Raw genomic sequence first — 15,162 nt, 5'->3', positions numbered from 1 at the left:
TGATATTTCCTAACAGCCTTTGGGCTTTTCCAAATTAAGAGTAATGGTTTCTTAAATGAGAACCGTGTTGCACGTCGGGCCAGCATCTCAGCTTGGTTTTGTTTGTTGAAGAGATTTTCTCAATGAAAAGAGATTCATTTGTAGGTGAATGATAGGATAACTAGCATCAGGAGATTTTTTTTTTCCAAAGGATTAATGAAGTAGTTTTTATGTGTTCATAATTTTTAGCTCTCTCTATAACTAATTTACTATATCCGTTCAAAACCCTGGAGTTGAAACGTAACTCTGGAAATTGTCCAGTTGTGTCCTTCAAGTTCCCCAGGAGACCAGTTGTAAAGGGGCAAAAATTCATGGAGGTGGAAGGATTCCATGTGTCCTAAATCATAACAAGCACTGTAGTATCCAAAACCCCTTGGTGCCTTCTAACAGAGGTGTACTTTTAAGCTGTGCTTGTCTTGAGACCAAGCTGCCAGCATGGAGACGAAATGGAGCTGATGGCAGGACACTTGAATGTCAGGCACAAGGAATGCAATAACCAAGAGAGGTGGTGGGGAGTGCTCTGGGAGGATGGCCCAGTGGGTCAGCACAGTGGTTCCAGCTGTGCTGCACAAGGACAGATGCTCCAGGGCTTTGGGGTCATTCTGCTTCTGCTCAGGGTCTCTTAAGGGTCTGTCCCAAAGTTACTCCTGACCACACTTGTTGCAGGGTTAGGTAGAAGATACTGAATTCTGACTTGTTCATTCTGGAACTCCCCAAATCTGACTCAAAACCTTGGGCTTGGAGACCTGAGACCTCGCCGATGGAGATGGCGTTGGTTGGTTAGGTGACAGACACATCTCTGCTAGGAAAAAACCCTCAAACCAACCAATAAACCCCAAAACTGAGACACCATAAGTGAATGGATCTATCTGGATGATTTCTTGCTCTCACAGGGTCTGTTTTCCTTATTTCCTGCCTTGTTCTACAGGTTTGCCTAAATCCAAACCACTTTGAACCAGCACGGAATTCATAGTTCTGAGTAAACAGTGGAGCTGTTTTCCGAGTCCAGTTTTCTGTTTTATGCTGAGTTATGAGGTGCTTCCCTGAGAAAATGCCTTTTATTTCTCTCAGAAATCAATACTTGGGGACATTTGCAGAGGACAGTGCTGTCCCTGTTGGGAGGCACAGCAATCAGACAATGACAGCTGGCACAGTTCTTTCGTGGTTCTGTCCATTCATCAGCAAACTCCCCATCACATGTTTCACAAACTAAAGTAGCTAAATGGCTTTTTCTCCTACTAGCTGTCCTGTATTTCAGAATGTATTTTTATTATTATTAGAATATTTTTCCTTGTTTCCACCTCATTTCCTCCTACATGATTTACATGCTCTGATCTTGATTTATGGTAGTTTGTTGCATAGCTCTCCCGGTGCTCCACAGGTTTTGTTCCATGTATTTCTATTCCATTGTTTCACTTCCCTGGATGAGTATTTCCCCCTTTTCACTGAAGTTTATTACTCTCATTTCTATTTACCTTTGTTTTCCTCAGCAGCTCATCTGTTCTTATTACATTTTGGGGAGGAATTCGCTGTTCATGTTGCTGAAATACTTGTAAATGTCTTGAAATTAATTTTTTTTAAATTAGGATTATGAACTATGTTTGCAAGAGGGAGTTTTGCTACTAAAAAATATAAATATACTATGGGCCCGGGAAATCTTTCTTTCTTGGAGCTCACTCCAAGTGGTCTCTGTCATCACTGGTTCTTAGAGCCACAAAATGGAATTATTCCTTAACATTTCTTCTGTTTGAGACAGGAATGTGGTTACTGCTGTATTATTACACCCCCTGCTTGCTCAGGTTCTGTTATACTTCAGAGGATTCTTTTTGCCAAATATTTATAGGAAAGTTTCAGATCCATTCTAAAGCCCTACAAATGGAAAGAGTTGTTTCTGTAACACTTCCCCATTTAATTGCTTTTAAGGGACTCCTAAGTCCATTAGTGAGGGTTCTAATTGAGAGGAATTGCAGGAAGAATGGCAGGATTTTTTTTTTAATGCAGTTCAAATTAAAGCAATATTTTTTATTTAATAGTTGGATTGGGGAAGCATAAATATAATTTCTCATGTTTTGCCATATTTTTAAAGTAAAAAGATTAATATAGCAATTATTTTTCATGTCTAGCATACACATTACTGCACTGTTGTTTGTGAAGCTACAAATTTAGCTCTCTGTTAATCAAAATATTTTAAAAAATGCAGGTAAGTAAATTATTACTGCTACAAATCATAAAATTTCAATAAGGATATAATATAGAGTGTTATAAAGGTTCTTGCATTTAGAATATTTCTAAATTGGCTGCATCTATGACATTTAATTATGTTTAGAAACAGGAGAATTTTATTTGAGTGCTGTGGGGGAAAAAAAATTAAACCACAACATCATACATTTTAACGTGGAAATTACGAAGTAGTAGGAATTAAATATGAGAAGATAATTGTTGCTGTCCCTAATAAAATTATAAATACAACTATTCTAGTAAATACTCTCCTATTGTAGTAAATGTGAACATTCTGTTGCAGTAGGTGTTGTCCAGTTCTAGCCAGTGTTGCAGCCCCAGCAGACCCTGAGCCCTGCCCAGGCTGTGCCTGCCCTCCAGGCTGGGAGGGTGAATCAGGGAATTCACAAGTTGCACCAGTCTGGGCCAAAGGGGCTGAGCCCAGTGTGTCAGGTTGGTTTGCTGCATTCATGGAGCCAAGCTTAAATCACAGAGTACATTGTCATGTGAATCTGAGATGCAAATGGACCGTGACAGCCTTTCCTGGAAAACAAACAAAAAAGTGTGGGTTTTGGCAGCTTGTCCTTATTGTCAAATTTATGAGGCATAATTAAACTCAGTAGGATTCACGTTGTAATTAAAATAGAGCAAGAATTTATTCTGGTTTCTCGTGACACTTTCATGAGATTCCCTTCTAGTTACATCAAATTTTTATTAAAAAAAAACCAGAAGCCGAAGGGAAAAATGGCAACTGAAGGAAATTTAAAGATGCCAAAATTTGAGAGGCTCAGATGAGATGGGGACATGAGACTGCAACCTTTCCAAGGGGTTATGGAATAACTTCTTCTGACCCACCTTGGTTTTTTTAATACTGAAGAGAGGACAAATAGGGGGATTGGTAAAACAGGCAGCTTGTGATGGAGGAATGAGCACAGACGTGGTATCAGCAGCCAGGAGCTCTTTGTATGTCATATTTTGGTACCAAACAAGTTTGGAGAGACTTAGTTTGAAAAAAAAACTGGTCTTCAGGATAAGGATGCAAAAGTTAATGCAGAAAATTAAGAGATAAGAAGCTAAATCTATGACCCATTTATTTGTTTATGCCATGCTTTGTCTGATTTTCACAGCTTGAACGTTGTTTATGAAGCATTCCCATCTATCTGTGACATGAAAGGCACTGAATCTTGGATTCAGGCAAGAAGTGAGATGGGAGTAAATAAGAATTTTCCTCGCTATATAAAAATTCAGGTGTAGAAATAGGTGCTGGTTGAGGACAGTTTTGTGCAATGCTACCCACACATCATCTCCTCCCTGAGCTCAGCATGCACAGAGTGATTCAGAGGGAACAGAGCTTAGAGCTCATCTGCCCTTCCTAGTGGGTTGAGTAAAGCAGCCTGCTGGGGTAGAGCAGGAGTTTGTGTTCCTGTCTAAAGGAGAAGGGATGGAGCAGCACAGGGTGAACTGCTCTGCTGTGAGAGGCAGGGGCTTGTCTGTAGGCCATGAAAAGCAGGGAGGGTGTAAGGAGGGCACACTTTCCTTTTCTTTCCTCTTCCATTTTCTCTCTTCTGTCCCAGGTTTCCTAGGGGAGAATAAGGAATAAGGTGTAAGTCAGTCAGGAACTACAGCAGAGCAAGGTAAACTCTCCAGAGTTTCAGCACCTTAAATACTCACCTGCCTATGCACAGCTGTGCTAGTGGGAGAAGGAAGGGTGCCTTCATTGCACCTTGATAATGGCTTTTGCATTCATTAATTCAATTTAATGTTTTCCATGGTACCTTCTGTGTTTGTTCCTGCAGCACCAAATAACACTAAGACAACTTTTAAGACCTTCTTGGAAATCAGATTTCTAAAAAAATTTCATAAAAACATGAGTCACTATTGCAGGAATATTCCTTCCAGATTAGTTTTCAAGAGCTGTGTTTGGAGCAATTTGGCAGTTCCTGAACAAGAGCTGGACTGGCCATTCTCTTAGCCCCCATCTTCCCTGCCACATCTCCCAGTGGCTGGAAAAGGTTGGGTTCTTTGGGAAGGTGGCAGTTGGAGTTCTACATGTTCTGTTTCCAGTGCAGAATCCTTACTGATTCAATTTCACTGCAAGGAGCTGTAAAACCAACAGCCTGTTCTTCCTCCTCCCCATCAGCATCCCTCTGAAAATGAGAAAATGGAAGAATGAGACAGGAAAGGAAGCAAGGCAGCAGCATGAGACCATGTGCCAGTTGTACTGAAATTCCACATGTGAAAGCCCCCAGCTGTGAGGGGTTGTGGTCTCTGGTGCTTTTTCACCATGTTTTAACAGCACTTTTCCATTCATGGTTACAAGTTCACCCAAATGTTGTTTCAAAAGGCTGTTGCTGGTAGACTGAGTATAAGCATTTGGGTGTAAAAATGCTGGGAATGTTTTTTTTCCCCCATTCAGAACTTTGTGTTATGAATTTCAAAATGATCCAGGACAGCCACAGTGTATTCCTTTTCAGCAGGTTGGCTTCAGCACAATCCTACAGAGCCTCCAGAATGCCTGGCTGGCCCCAGACCATCTTTAGCATGTGTGGAGCTCAGGTGTTTAACCCCAGCAGTGAGATGCAGCTGTTCTGTTAGCAAAGCTCCTGCCCCACACCTTCAGGAGTCACAGCTCCCAAGCACATCAAGTCCTGTGCAGCCTGGTGGAGGAGCTCATCAGAATTAAGTGGTGCAGCTCTTGCAATTGCCTCAGCCTTAACCCTCTTTGGGGAAGTGAAAGCAGATTTGTTGCCTATGAGGAAAAGAGACAAGCAGATTGGTAATATGCTGTGCTGCCATCTAAAGACCCCAGGAGGTTGTAAAGGATGTTGACACCTCAGAGACTGACTCTGCCTCTGGAAAGTTGAAATCTGTAATTTGATAATTCCTATTCTATAGCATGCTCTGATCCCTTTAGGAGCAATCACCAGCGTGTGAATTCCTGTGGCTTAAAGAGAGAAAAAAGTACAAACCCCTCAATTTTCCTCCTTTTTTACAAGTTGCTCAGGACTTAATTTAGCAAATTGTTCTTCCTGGGCCTCCAAGTCCCCCAGAACTATCATCAGCTCTAGTTATTGCCATATATTTTTCCCATGTTTTCATTAAAATAGCCTTTTCTGCAGTTGCTATGGTGGCACCATGCATAGCTCAGGATTATGGTACTTCTCCCTCTCCCTGGACCAGGCAATTGCAACTTGAAACAGGTTCTAGGGGACACCTGTAAGTGACCCAGCACCCACAGGGTCCTTGGGAGGCTCAGGGCTGATCTGCAGTGTGGCTGTGGGGAAGTCCCTCTGTAATTCCCCTCCTTATTGCATGGATGCTTTTATCCATGCACAAAGACTCCAGGGTTCCTTTGCTTGTGTACTGGTCAGAGAATACCCAGGTGTTGTACAGGATGCACAGAAGGGAATAATAATGATAATATCAGTAGTAATCCTTTAATCAGAGTGTTCTGTCACTGCTGACTCTGTTCTGAAGGGGTGGGACAACCCTCTAGGGAAGACTTGCCAAGTACTTGGTGTGTGCAGAAACATCAGAGAGGACTCAAAACATTTTAAAAATACTTAGGTTTTTCCTTTACCTCATGTGTAACCTCTGGCTTCTGTTTGATTCCCAGAATTTCAGTCTACTTTTTTTCCAAGTGTACTTTTTTTTTCTTGGGAAAAACTCAAAAAGGGAACAAAAACCCTTAACATAAATAATTCATGGGAGTGTATAGTATAGTTGGTTAAAAATAAAACCAATTTTATTTTTAGTTTATGGGCAGGAATGCCTTGTCAGGGCAGTAAATGTTGAAGAGATTCAGTCAATTCAAATTTGGCGTGGCAGCTTTAAAATTACATGTGCATTTGTTTATTAAAGGATGGTTTCTCTGGCAAGCTATTCAAGCCTTTATTGTAATTTCTAGCATTTTTTCCTACTATGAAATATAATTTTATAGTGATTTACATGCTGTTTTCAGAGGAACATTTGAATACTTGCACGAGAGCCCTTATTAAATTGGTAAAATAAGTGTCATTAAATACACAGCTTGTTGCCTGACATGCCCAAAATGTTTCACATTAATGGATGAGAGCTATATTTATAGGAGCATTAAAATATGTCACTTTTATAAAATTAAAGTTTATTTACAATCTCACCATTTTTTTCCTCAAACCACGGGCAGACTCATTGGATATTTTATTTTAATAGATCTTCCATGGGCTAGAGAAATAAAGTTCTGTTCTTTGTTCTACTTACAAATCTAAATGTGGATGTAATTAAAAGCTTGATAAATTCAAAAGAATCTGAGAATTTTCATGTGTGGGAGATGGCTGGAACTGCAAGGATAAATATTAGAGATAAATACAATGCAGGTTCTGATTTGGATAAATTATTCTTAAACGAGACTGTGTTTAGCTAAAACAACTCAGAGGCCTGTAAATATACAATGTACTAAAGAGATTCATCAAAGAAAGGGCCAGGATTTATAGATGGGGTGTCTGGACTCTTGTGCCTTAATGCTGTGTTTTATAGCCAGCCCTCTGCTTCACTTGCCAAAACCACTGCAGGAGATTGTCCCAATATTTCATTCTGAGATACACAGGGGTGCCTTCTGATGTGTTCAGGAACACACTCCCTACAGTCCAGGCAGGGTTCTTTCATTTGGGCATCCCAGTCTGCTTTTGCTTTCGGTTTGTTGGACACCTTTCAGCTGGTCTGTTTTCACGTGGGGCACTGCAGAACAAAACCAGAAAAAGCTGAGAGTTCTGTGACCATTTCCTGTCTATTTATTCTGCAAACCTCACGATGGAAGTTTGTACAAACCTTTTTCAGTCGTGGTCTAATGTTCCCCCTTTAAGGAAAGCTGGGGAGTGCAGAAGCTGTGCTGTTGAGCAGGTCCCAGTATTCTGCAGCAGCACAGAAACAATCTGTCATACACACTGTCCACATTCCCAGCTCTGAAGGAGCTGATTATACATTCCCTGTTTGTGACTTTATTGATCTTTTGTCGTTCCCACCGAGTGAAACTGATATTTCCTAACAAAATGTAATTTGCTGGAACAAACCAGCAGTCAAGTGCTGATGAAAAGGATTCAAGGCAATGGCCACTGTGCCACTCCACAGGAGTTCTGTGGGCCAGTTCTGCTTCCTTGATGTCTGCTTTGCATGCACTTTGTGATGCTCACAGTCCTTATTAGCACTGGGCCTTTTAATTAAAAATAACTACATTCTCACTTATTAGCCTCCATGCTCCCAACCCATTAATTGGAATTTTCCAGAGTTCTGATAGGAATTAGCCATCTAACTTCTACTGAATTTTAATGCCATTTTGATGCGTGCTTGCAGCAATACAATATTTCCTGAAAGAGCCTGTTGGCTGAGGCAGCTCTTTGTGTGCAGGTTTGGTGCTGTGCTAAGGAAACTGGGTTTTCACCACTGAGAGTGGACCCTTAGTCCCAAGAATTGGTAGATTCCTGGGTTGTAGAAAAGTTTGGGTATTAATTCTAATAAGTGAGACTCAGCCTCTTCCTAAGAGCCTTGTGAGAGACACAAAACCCACAGATGGCACAAATTATGCCAAGTATTTTGTTTGCATCCTTCTTTTTTTTTTTCTTCCCTTGAAAACAAAGCTCTGGGAGCAGGAGGGAATGTCCAGGCCAAGTTCTAGACAAAGATTTTTTTTTTTTTTACTCTAATTCATATATATTTCAGAAACAAAATTAAAATTCCATCTCATACAAACTACCCTGCCAGAGCCTCTGTTCCTCAGAATTCACTACTGTGCTCTTTCAGAGTGGTCAACAGGAGTATTGCTGCTGTAGTGAAAATGCTTTGCCTGACTTGTGGAAAGGTTTAGTTATATTTGATCCTGATTAGGAGCAAGGTTATTTATGTTTGATGATGGTTAGGAATGAGCTTGTTCCTGGAAAACTTCCTCTGCTGAAGGGATGTTATGGAAAAAGAAATAAGAAAACAGGAAGGAGTTACCTGTATCTGCTCCTGAAAGAAGAAGAAATGAAAGATGGTTTGTATTTCTTGGCAGTGGTACAGCTAAGATAGTATTTTAAAGCTGAAAAAAAGAGAAGTAAAAGTAATTAAAATGCTTATTCATTGTATTGCTGCAATTCAAAGACTCGAGTACTGAAGAATGCTCTAAGAAATAGAGAAAAAAAAATCCTTTGCCTATATTTAATATTCTTTGGCAATTAAGTTAAATTTTAAAAAAGGGAAATAATTCCACAGGTTTCTGAAAAGCACTAGAGTGTGCTAATTCCTCTTTATTTATGTGCAGAATATTGTCCACATTTTTCATTTACCCTCAAGACAAAACCTAAACAAATTCAAGAGAAGAACATTAATATTATTTTTGGTCCTTTGGGGAGTTTCTATTAATCATATTACTGTGGTTTGTTTCACCATTACTTCTACTTCAGTCTTTTTGAGGCAGCTTTGGCCTTATTGATTTTGTTTGTGGTAACTCTTAATTTACATTGCAGTTTTGGTATTTAGCATGAAACACCTGGAATATTTAATTGAATGAGTAACTGAGTGGTTCCTCTACTATTTTTTTTTTTTTTTTTGCTTTTCCTTTGTTCTCTTTCAAATCTAGCAATGTTCTTGTCTCTCTTAAAGAAGTTGAATGTCTGACAGCAGAAATAAGGCCACTAAGCCTGATCTGTTTGTAGCTGCTGGGAAGCTGCTGCAATTGATTACAAGCCTTGGCTTCATGTTAGTTACTCATTAATCTAAGATTAAAGAAACCATTTTGCACAGGCAAATCCAAGGCTCAGTCTACTCAGTGAATTCACAGACCTACTTCTGTCTTCATATATGACTTCTAGAATTATCTGCAGTGTTAGAAGAAATCTTACCACGATGTTTTCTTTGGCTGAGGCTGGGGTACATCTCAGGGAGGTCATTCAGGCTCTTGTTTAAGCCCACCCTGTACCCATTTCTTCCTTCCTGCAGCCATTGCTCCTACCCCTGTAAGGATATGGAGCTAATTAGGACTAATTTCTAGCATTTCTCTCTGTCTGATGTCTTTGACCCAAGTCCTCCACTGATGCTTTGTGTTTACAAAACACTGCAAAACACAGGGCTGTTGCTTGTACCACCCTAAACTGGAAATTGGTAAGATGGTATTACCCCAGATGAAATAAAAACTAAATAGAAAAGTCTGTATTTTTCTATTAGCTCCCTTCTGCAGTTAATATTTGAATTCATGTACTCCAAGCAAATAAGGATAGAGTGTTGTGAAAGGATACAGTGCTGTGAAAATGTGTTTGGGAAGGACAATGGCATGAGCTTGTGTTCCTTTCTTATAGATAAATGCAACGATTTAGAAATAGGAGACAAACTCCTGACTAAAACTAACTTACCATTTTCTGAAAACAAGGGCTGTGAAACACTTTTTAACCTGATCTTAAATATTGAGATGCTGTCTTACTTCACTGCATATACATGTACCATTTAATTTCATTCACTTTGGGAATACAGGCATCATTTAGGCTTCTCTGGGACCCCAGATGTCAATGGGAACATAAGAAAATGAAGTAATTTCTCATTTGTCTTAGGTAATGCATTCCCAGATTTCCTTAGTTAATATGTATATATTGTTCCAAAGCAGATTGTGAGTTTTGTTGCTATATTCTGGTAAATTTCTGCAGATTTCTGTGTTTGACATGCCAGTGAAACACTGCCACTCCCAATAAACAACCATGCAGTCAGGCAAAGAAATTGTCAGCTGTGACTTGATTAGGTTTTGGTTTGAGCTGAAAGCTGGAATTTGATTGACTCACAGCAGAGCCAACTCAAATCACACATGCAAGGAAAATGTAGAGATTTGGTCAGGTTTTTAAATGTTATTCATGCAGAAGTGATTTTAATAATCCTCCTTCTCAGAGGTTAAAAGAGTTTTCATTATGGACACACAGAGTGCTCAGAAATAATCTGTGAATATTTACTGTAAAACCCAGTGACATTCTGTGTGTCAAGGGTGGCTTGTCCAGCCACAAATATTGTCCTCAGTGTGTTCTGCATTAAAGGTGTAGGGGTGTCACCATGGCATCCTGTGTCTTTCTAAATTTTCTGTCTTGTCTTTGCTCCTTAGTGGTGGTTTTTGTAGAACCCAGCCCTACTGCAGTCTGAACTGACACACAGTATTGGTGCATTTACTCAGATCTGAAGTTCAGAATAATAATCACTAAAAAACAAAACCAAAAAACCGAACATCTCAGCAATGACATCTAAATCAAATTTAGGATTTCTGTGTTGTAATGAGGAATTTCAGGAAAGAGGAAAACTGTTTGGTCTGATTTACCAAACAAAGGCAGCAATTTGCCACAGTGATTGAATTGTAAGATAAGGTAAAACTGAAAAATAGCACCCAGGAATCATATTGCCAAACATGGATATGCAGTTTTTTGGTGTAAAGCAAAGAGGAAATCGACCGCTGTGCCTGCTTAATTGCACTTTAAGTGGTGTTTTAAGTTAGGATTGTGATTCTGATTTTGAAATAATTAAAAGATGAATAGCAGATTAAAAACAATCCAAACCCACCTAACAGAAAACCCCCAAATACCACAGATTCCAGTAAAGCCAGACTTGAGGAAACTGATGCAGTTGGAGTTTCCTTTAGCTTTCTCTGAAGCCATCAGTGCATCTTTAACCTTTTTCTCCAGATGTTCTCAGGTGAGCTCTCTGCCCAGCCTTGTCTTTGGTCCCTGGCTGAGGAGTAGGGGAGTGTGAAGAAAGCAGTGAGGGCACACAGAGTGGCTCAGGGACCTGGAGGAGGGGTTCCACGGGACAACATGAAAGGAAATACTTGAGAACAAAGAGATGGAATTTTCTATCAGTGCCCAGGTCACAAAGTGACAAGGCTCAGTAAAAGCCATCTGAGTTTTCTCTTGTTGCAGCTTTCCTTGCCTAGAGAGGTTGTTGATCCAGTGAAGGACTCTTTGATGGGATGTTCCAAGCCCATTAAATTCTTTGCGGGAATTATATCTGTGTATTAGATACAGAGCTCTGTAGTCAGAGGTTTTTTGTTTGTTTAGTGAGGGGTTTTTTGGGGTGTTTTCTTTGTTTTGTTTTGAGGGGGTTTTTTTTTGTGATTACTCCAGGTCCAAGCTTATTTTTGTCCAACATCACTTCATTAGGTTGTTCAGCCATCTGCTGTAGGACAGTAATGTCTGAAAACTGTCAGCAGAAAGAGCAGGGTATTGAGTTTGGCATGTTTATGAATTGCTAACACGTGTTCAACTTCAAAGTGGTCAGAAGTCATCTTTTGCAAAGTTAATTAAAAAAAAAAATAAAAGCATGCTCCCTAATGAATCTGACACAAACCATTAAAGCATTAAATTAAATTTGCATACTTTGTCACAGCTGGCATTCTCCAGACAAGAAGGTGAAGACCAGCATGTGTCTGGAGAGATGCTGAAGGATCTGTCAGCCTGAGCAGGAGCAGTTCATGCCCTGCAGCTTTTGCTGCTCCTGGCTGCAGCAGCAGTAAGCACAGACAAAGGAAGCTGTGTGCATCCAGAGTCAAATCCAAGGGAGTCAGCTAAACTCTCCTCTTGAGGGAAGACAGAGGGCACCCTTGGAGCACAATCCCTGCTGGAATTGTGGTAGCCTGGAGGCACTGGAAATGTCATCGAGAGGCTTTTCTCTTGCCCTGAGAGAACACCACCCTTGCCAAAAGCCTGCCTCGCTAGTGTGAGCAGAAAAGAAAAAGGAAAGTTTTATTCAAATGTATTAAACAATAACATCAAAACGAGACTTTTGTCGAGGGGGGGAAAAAATTATTATTCAGTACTTTACCACCAACCTCCAGTACAGATCTGATTAGATACGTAATAATACAGCTTTGAATGCAATAGGTCTTAATTTTAGAAAATATCTCCAAGTCTGACCCTCTACATCATGCTGAGTATTGCCTTTTATTGATGGTCTTTTTTTGCAGGGCAATATTATGTCTAATATTTTTGGTAGAATAATTTTTCCACCAGTGCTTTCTGCATGAACCATTATCTGTTCAGAGCTTAATTTATTTCACTTAGAATACAAAAAAATAACAGGACTGAAAATTCAGGCTTGTCTTATCAGTAGAGTTTTACAGCCAGAGGAAGGACTAAATCTCCTTAATAAAAATTCTGGTAGTTAATGCTTGAAATGGTGCTTCCTGTAAAGGCTGTAGATAATTTGATTGTATGAGAATGCTTTGTATTTGTACACACATACTCAGTGATATTTAGCAAAAAAAAAAGAGAGAAAAGCAACACAGAAGTGTAAGTTAATTGTCTATTGTTTACTTTTTTGTTTAAGTTGGAATTCAATTTACTTTTATTTACTTTTTTAAAAGTGCTAATTTTTAGCATCTTTAATGTTGATTTGTCAGATGGGATTTTAATGGGGCCTAGATTTTAAAGCAGTTGTCAGTGTGTTTGTGAGCTTAATGGTTGATCCTTTGAACTTCTTCATTGAGGTGGAAGACATTGAATAGCCTTCTCAGAATTGGAATTATAATAATGATATTAGAAATCTGAGTCTAGGTTTCTTAATTGTCAAGGCATTTCATTTACCTTCTGTTTGTGACTGCCAAAACTCCACTCCAAGAGCTTGCAGGATAATTTTCTTCATGTTGTAGAAAGAGCTTCTAATGTATGATGGGGCACCTTACAATGAGAGATTTAATTACAAAAATCTGATGAAATACACTTTTACAGTTTTTATAAAAAGAATGCCATAAAAAGAACCCTATCTTTGAATAGGAAAGATTTAGGTAAACCTTTTAATCATCTATTGTCAAGCCTTTATTGTTCCCTTTTGTTATCTGACTGGAAGAAATTTTCCATTTTTCTTTTCTCTTTGTGAGATTCATGAGCCTTACTAAATGTTGGGTCACCCAGGGCAGAACCTTTTTATGCCCTTTGAAACAAGAATATGAATGGTTTTTTCACTTATAATCTGGGTAATGATAAAGAGAGAGATGAACACCAACACCTGCAACCCTGCCTTCATGCATTTATTATAAAGCTGTGACTTTGAGCAAGTTCCTGAGTTGAAACCCATAAAAATGTGCTGCTGTGCCAGGGATTTTCAATCAACAAGAAATTGCTGTCCTGTAAAAGGTTTCAATTCATGACATTAATGTAAAGAGTGTTGTAATGATGTACACTGTATTTCTTTTCTAGAAAAACAAAACTGGGCTGTAAATTTGTATTTATTGACTACAAAACAATGAAAAGATCCTCAGTGTTTGTAAGAAATTCCCACTGCCCTTTGCATGACTGTTGTGGTACATCACATAAATACACATGAAGTGACACTGGGGACAAGTGGATGATGGAACTGGGAAAGGTACTTAGCAAATACATTGGACTTGCTTTTTGTGCTGGCATATCAGGATATTAGGGTGTGGTTTCATTTGGAACTTAAGCAGGAAGGGCTTTAGTCCTAAAAAATAAGAAATATTGTGACTTTGACATTATTTTGACATCTGAAAATGTAATTCCAGTGTTGAAATAGCATTTTAAAAAGAAATTTTCAGCAACAGTAAAACAATATTCTGAATTCATAGGTGAAAATGCCCCAAGGCCTCTAATTTCTATGAGTACAAGTATATAGAAAGCCATAGTTTAAATTTACTCTTTCCTCATTAGTTCTCACAGAAATTATTAAAGACCCTAGGCTTCATTCTGGTTTAGCATTTGATTAAGCACAGGAGTAAGTTCATTGCAAGATGTGCTTCAGAGCCAGCAGCTTATCCTTTATCCTTTCATTTGAGGAGGCCTAAACTCTACTGGTTATCCCACAGACTTTAAAGGGTCTGGAAACACAGATGTCCTCTAAAAATCTGGCTTTCCAGCAGAGCTCTTTATGCAATTGGTTTGTTTGACTGTATTAGTATTATTTATGTAATTAATATTATGAGTAATTATTATGAAAAAAGGCTCTTATTAATCTGATGTAGTGGAACTGTGTTCCATTAAACTTAAAAACATTAACTAATTTCCACTCTTTTAAATTATTACCTGAGTTATACATTTGTTATCATTTTATGTGATTCAGTCCTCTCAAAAAATGGCTTTAATCTGTTTCTTCATTGATGGCTTGGGTTTCAAATCATCAGCTTCTTTTAAGGTTTTTCTTATGCCATCAGCTCAGCTTCTGAGATCCTTTCAAACACTTAGGAGGAAATATTAACTTATTTCTTTCCATTTGAGTAGGAGCTTTCTGATTGACCAGTACAGAGTGTTTATTAGTAGTGTGTGTCCATACAGCCTCTCAAGGGAAGGCCAGGCTCAAGAGATGCCTTGTCTGCATTTGGTGGTTTCTGTAGTCACTCCTAGGTCCTGTGTCACTCAGACAGTGTCAGTTTTGTCTACTTTTAATCTCTTTGTGTTTCCTGTGAATATTCTACCAGAAAGAAGCAGTTTGCTAAGTCCCATGGGGTTACCAACACCTACCAGGAGCTCCTGCTCACACAAAGAGGGAATATTTAGTCCTGCTCAATCCTTTCTAGGAGTCTGCTTGAGGAGGAGGTTTGGACAGAATGACCTTTAGAGGTCCCTTCCAACCTCAGCTCTCCTGATTTTGTGGTTTTCTGTAGAATCCTGTAATGGTTTGGGTTGGAAGGGACCTTTAAAGGTCTTAAAGTTCAACCCCCATGCAGTCAACAGGGACATTTTCAACTAGATCAGGTTGCTCAGAGCCCAGTGGCTGCAGGGAAAGAGCTGAGATAGGCAGCCCCATTCCTCTGTGAGCACAAAGATGGTGTTCTTCTGGTAATGGGGCTGGCACAGGGATTATAATGAGCTCTCTTTAGCTCAGCTTCTCAGCATACAAAATCCTCTGTCCCCACAATCTATTCCTGTGTTTCATGGCTTTGTTTATCCCAAGAAGACCATGAAGCTTGGAGAGTGTGCA

This window comes from Serinus canaria, chromosome 8 (assembly GCF_022539315.1).
Source record: "Serinus canaria isolate serCan28SL12 chromosome 8, serCan2020, whole genome shotgun sequence".
Lineage (NCBI taxonomy): Eukaryota > Metazoa > Chordata > Aves > Passeriformes > Fringillidae > Serinus > Serinus canaria.
Note: the sequence above shows the minus strand (reverse complement) of the source record.